Source organism: Aplidium turbinatum, chromosome 11 (genome assembly GCF_918807975.1).
Source record: "Aplidium turbinatum chromosome 11, kaAplTurb1.1, whole genome shotgun sequence".
Classification (NCBI taxonomy): Eukaryota; Metazoa; Chordata; class Ascidiacea; order Aplousobranchia; family Polyclinidae; genus Aplidium; species Aplidium turbinatum.
Genome location: NC_137482.1, coordinates 3,625,301 through 3,631,403, shown reverse-complemented (window position 1 = coordinate 3,631,403; position 6,103 = coordinate 3,625,301).

Sequence of the window (6,103 nt, the reverse complement as noted above, 5' to 3'; positions counted from 1 at the left end):
TCAGATCCAACATCGGCTTATATGCAGGGCAATTAGACCAGTAGACCACCTGATCTCCACAGGACACGTACTTCTGGAGTAGAAGTTGCCGGTTTAAAGGCGCAGCTTTGTGCAATCTGTTACCTTTAATAATTACTTCTACTTGAGACGGATAGATCGTGTGGAGTTGAGGTGCGTGAAAACGCTCTACTACTCTTGATATTAGCACATTTCTACAGGACATTTGCAATGCATCCTGAACACAAGTTGCAGCCAGATGGAACTTTACTTAATCTGTTATCTTTCGCAATTACTTCTGTTCGGGATGGATTGGCCATGTGACGAGAACGCGTAAGACGCTCTACTACTGTTCACATGAATACATTTCTACAGGGCATATAGGCTACACCTTGGCTACAAGTTGCAAGCATAATGGTGGGACTTCGCTCGTTATTAAACCTAGTCGGGGTTTTGACGGAAAACTAAGTTACTCTTCACTTAAGCCTACCGCCCGGTTGAATACAGCCTACGGTACATTTTTTACTGATGTTTAGTGTAGACATAACTAAAAGTGAACTCATACATGTTCGGAAACTTGAATAATTTATTGATAAAGCTTTCGCCGACGCAAACCTGGACTAACAAGAAATAAATGCTGAACACGTGTATTAAAAAAACAACATATTTTTCTGTTCAATATAACATTTTACGTGAAAATCATTGTCGGTTTAAGCAGCTTCACTCACGGAAGCCATAACATATTTTTCTGTTCAATATAACATTTTGTGTGAAAATCATTGCCGGTTTAAGCAGCTTCACTCACTGAAGCCATGACATATTTTTCTCTTCAATATAACAATTTGTGTGAAAATCATTCCCGGTTTAAGCAGCTTCACCCATATATTTTTTCTGTTGAATATAACATTTTGTGTGAAAAAGCATTGGCGGTTTAAGCAACTTCACTCACTGAAGCCATGACCAACAACGCACACGCATTAACAAAACAATATATTTTCCTGTTCAATATAATATTTTGTGTGAAAAGCATTGCCCTACGCCCCTACCTGCTAAGCTGATACAATCTACAGACTTTACTAGGAATAGCAGTAGCACCTAAATGAACGGGCGCCACAGTGCTCCGCACCTAAACATCCAGACGCCACAGTGTGCGCGCCTATTAGACCAGCGCCTAACTGTCAGCGCCTAAAAGACGTGGACCCGAAAATATAGGGGTTGGTGTAGAAGTTTGCTTACTCATTCCCAGAGCATTGTGCCACAAAAAGCCACACGACCTCATTCGGTGGAAGTTAATCAGTTATGCGGCGTATTAAGCAGTTACGCGACACTTTGACTCTTCAAGCGCACTTCATTGTTCTGATGAAAGCTTTTCAGAGTCATTGACTTTGCTGAAATTTTAAAAAGCCTTCTAAACCGTAGCTATCGTTCTCAAATGGTGAAGAATTAACAAGATAAAGTGATTAAACATGACGATCGACGCTAAAACTGGTGTGCCCGCCGTGAGACTTAATTTGTCCGTCGAGATAGCTGCTCAGATCGGACACGTTTGTCCGCCGTCAACAAAAACGAATTTCGAGGCCTGCCAGGCATTAAATTATGATAATCATCAAATTTCTTTCAATGCTCTCTTGACTATGAACTAGGATATTGCACGGTATTTACAATGGTCAGGCTTAGAATGCTTCAAAATTGGAATTGAAAATATTTTGTAGTGTTATACCGTAGCAATTTAGCATGTTGTCACCAGAAGAAACTCAAGAGATTGTATAATGTATATATAATATATCATATATAGCCTATACAATTTTTGGGTCTGCTACTATTCGGTGTGTCTTTTTCGGTGAGAGTCCTATTCGGTGATTTTTTTGAATTTTTTTTTGAAAATTATTGGGTACCATAGCCTAATTATCATTGCTGCTTTTACATCGTTTTAACGTCACTAAATGTTGAAATAAGACCGTAACCCTAACCCCCTACCCTTAACCTCTAACCCCTAACCCTTTAACGGCAATGATAATTAGGCTACGATACCCAATAATTTAAAAAAAGTCACGGAATAGGGCTCTCACCGAATAGGGAACTCACCGAAACGGGCCATTCCGACAACTTTTGCATTATATACCTTTTTTGTATTTTTTATGTGTAGTTGCATCTAATGGGTATGAATGTTTTTACATAATGTTAAAAATAAAAATCTTTGAGTGTGTAGCAGGCTGTGCTGAAACATCCAAGCCATGCTAAATTGAGACTTTTTTGGTGTTGTGTGTAGGGGTGTTCAATTTCGATTTTTGATTTCGATTATGGTGATATTCGAAATTCGTTTTTCGTATCGGACATATTCGAAATTATAGCCACATTTTCGGCTGAACGCGGTTGAAAGTAACGCAAGTGGCGCAAAATCTGTATTGTCGCATTTTGCAAGCAAAAAAAGACTACGACGCATGCGCATCGTCGATCACGTGACTATCACACGCTCTCGCGAGTCCAACGGCCAGTCCTGCACCAGGGATGTCAGGTTGGCATTTTTAATGCCAAATTTCACAAATTTCTCTCAAGAATGGAAGATAGCTAGGTTGTGCAATAGCAGAAACTGTAGGCTGAGCTTTGTCGCAGTTTTATCCATTTTTACCGAATCATTGGGCGCCTAAGCCGTGGGAGCAGGGCCGTAGCCAGACCGCAGAGCAAGGGGTAGCCATACCGCAGAGCAAGGGGGCAACTTTTTTTAGGGGGGCCGAAAAAATTTATATGGGCAAAATCATTATTATTGTAGGTTGTAGCTGTTGCCCGAGAATGTTGAGATTTTGCCAAGGAGGGGCGAAATTTTTTTCAGGGGGCGAGGCCCCCTCTGCCCCCCGGCTGGCCACTGTGAGGGGGCAACTTTTTATGCTGTGTTGATACATAAAACAATAGATGAACTAGCGATCGGCAGCAGGAAAACACTTTTTGAATGCAAACCGCAACAGCTTCGCGATAAATAATCACTAGAACGATTTGCGAATTGCGGTGCTACAATCCAACATCAGACAACAAAATCTATCATTTGTACATTGATATAATGTCTGCAGACGTTGAATCAATGTAATAATGACTGATTTTGCTGCCTGGGACATAGCAAAAATCTACCATTTTGTGTCGATTCAATGTAATCAGATGTTGAATGCACCCAAAAACAACATAATTTGCTACGTAGACGGAGCGTGCGTTTAGCTTTATGCGCTCGCAAACATACTCGATGTCGCTTTCGAGTCGAAACCTCTGCACTCTGCAGTGAAATGTCGCGGCAGTGAATCGCTTGAAGGCAGTGGAAATGAACTTGAAGTGTTTGGGATCCCAGCGACCTCGGCTCCAGCGGAGCGATCGTTTTCAAAAGCTGGCCTGACCGTCACGAAGCTGAGATCCCGACTGACGGGTGACCATGTCGTTCAGCTTGTTTTCATAAACACCAACATGGGCCTGGACTCTGGAGCTGTAGATGTTATTTTGTGTTATTTTTTCGCAAATTTTCATGGCTTTTGTTCGCGTTTTCTAGCAAATTTTCATGTCGTTTCTTTCAATAAAATCACATTTTGCAGTTTGGTGAATAGTTGTGATATTCGAAATCGAAATTCGGAAATCGAAAATAAATTGAATTTCGATTTTCGAATATTCAAATAATCGAAATTGAACATCCCTAGTTGTGTGTTAATTTTGTTCAGTGTATATATTTCAAGCATTTGTGGACATTGTGGTATGATAGTTCAGATTATTTGTGCTATTGGGTTTCTTTCTTGCCTTTTATCAACAGTCTGAACTTTTATCTGACCTCATGTAAAGTACATTTACCTTGGAGTTAGAAATCATAATCACATTCGCCTTCAGTCATTTTTGTTGCTTTACATGTTGGTAAAGCCTTTGTATCTAGGTTGTCATAATTCCAGGTAGACTTGTACTTAGTCATATATGGCCTTGGGCCTCACCCATTATTGTGAAGATTATCAACCCCCAGGTGGAGAGTGATACTGGTGTAAGTGTTCTATTTCAGTATTACATGAAACGTGACATTATGCTAACAAATGTTGATCAATTTATTTGAGCCATTGTATTTTTTCATATGATTTATTTACTCATGACATACCATCCAAATTGATGTATACATGTTGTACTACTAAACCAAATAAAAAGAATCTCAATCTGAATAAGTTAACAAAAAATGACAGGAAGGCAGCAAACATATGTTCCAGTCTTGCAGTTAAGCAGCCTGATTAGCCATGATAAGTGGCACGTTATTTTACTGTATTGTTTTGTTTATTATATGTATTTGTGAATTGCGGCTCACAAGTTGAGCTTTCATTTTGGTGTTCAGGTATGAGGTTTAGACTTTAGTATATGATTTTTACTTGTTATGCTGCACTATTTTTTTTATTAAAGTTTTAGTTTACAGTGATCTGACTTCTGTATACTAATTCCTGCACCGAGTGTGAATAAACTTCAATAACAAGCCAAAACATCTTTAACAATTTTTGTCATAAACCTCTGCATCAACTTTCATATATACATGTTTTTAAGTGGAATTTTACAAATTACAACATTTTTTATCATTACAAAATTTTTTGTCCTATATTATAAAGGAATAGGCTATCACTTTTTGTATGAAGGTAATATTATAGTTGAAGTAGGGTATATGATCTCGTATAATATATACAACCTGTTTCATCCTAAAAGGAGGATCATCAGAAGATCCTGAAAATATGCAAAAGCAATGAATCGATAATACCTGAAAAAATGTTAGACATTATAACCTTAATTCAATCTGCAAAAAAAACTCAGAATTACAAAGGGTTCACTATTAGATGCCATGAAAGCCTCAATTAAGGGTCCACGTCTCTTAGGCGCAGACAGTTAGGCGCCGGTCAAGTAGGCGCACACACTGAGGCGTCTGGATATTTAGGTGCGGAGCACTGTCTGTGGCGCCCGTTCATTTAGGTGCTATTCCTAGTAAAGTCTGCAGATTGTATCAGCTTGGCAGGTAGGGCAATGCTATTAACACAAAATGTTATTATGAACAGGAAAATATGTTTTTTGTTAATCCGCGTGTAGAGATGAGGTGCGAGACAACGCTCTACTACTCTTGATTTTAGCACGTCTCCACAGGACATTTGCTATGCATCCTGAACACAGGTTGCAGCCAGATGTATTTTACTTACCGGTAATCTGTTATCTTTTGCAATTACTTCTACTCGGGATGGATTGGTCGTGTGGCGAGTACGTATGGGACAATGCTCTACTACATGAATACACTTGTATACTGTATAGGGCATGTGAACCCTGGCTACAAGTTGCAAGCATAATGGTGCGACTTTGCTCGTTATTAAACCTTATCAGGGTTTTGACGGAAAACTAAGTTACTCTTCACTCAGCCTACCACCCGCTTGAATATAGGCTACGGTATATTTTTTACTGATGTTTAGCGTAGTTATTATTTGACTTAACTAAAAGTTAACTCAGTCATGTTCGGAAACTTGAATATTTTATTGATAAAACTTTCGCCGACACAAACCTGGACTAACAACAAATAAATACCGAACACTCTCATTAAAATACAATATATTTTTCTGTTCAATATAACATTTTGTGTGAAAAGCATTGCCGGTTTAAGCAGCTTCACTCACGGAAGCCATGACATATTTTTTTGTTCAATATATTGTATAATATATAACATTTTGTGTGAAAAGCATTGCCCTACCTGCCAAGCTGATACAATCTGCAGGCTTTACTAGGAATAGCACCTAAATATCCAGACGCCACAGTGTGCTTGCCTAACTGTCGGCGCCTAAAGACTTGCTCTCTCAATGAAGACATCCAAATGGAGAAATTAAATTTGTGTTATTTTGAAGTACCGGTATCTTGAGTTTGAATTTATTGCGATGACAACATTTACCTACCAGTTCAGAACGCTTGTTCAGAAGGTACTACATTTGGCCTTCAGAATCCCCCCCTAAATCCGGGCCTGTATATATATATTATAATACAATACATCTACTGTACATATAATACCATTTATCGTATTGTGTATATAAATATACTGTAATTATAATATAGTTTAACAATTATAAATGGGTATATGCAA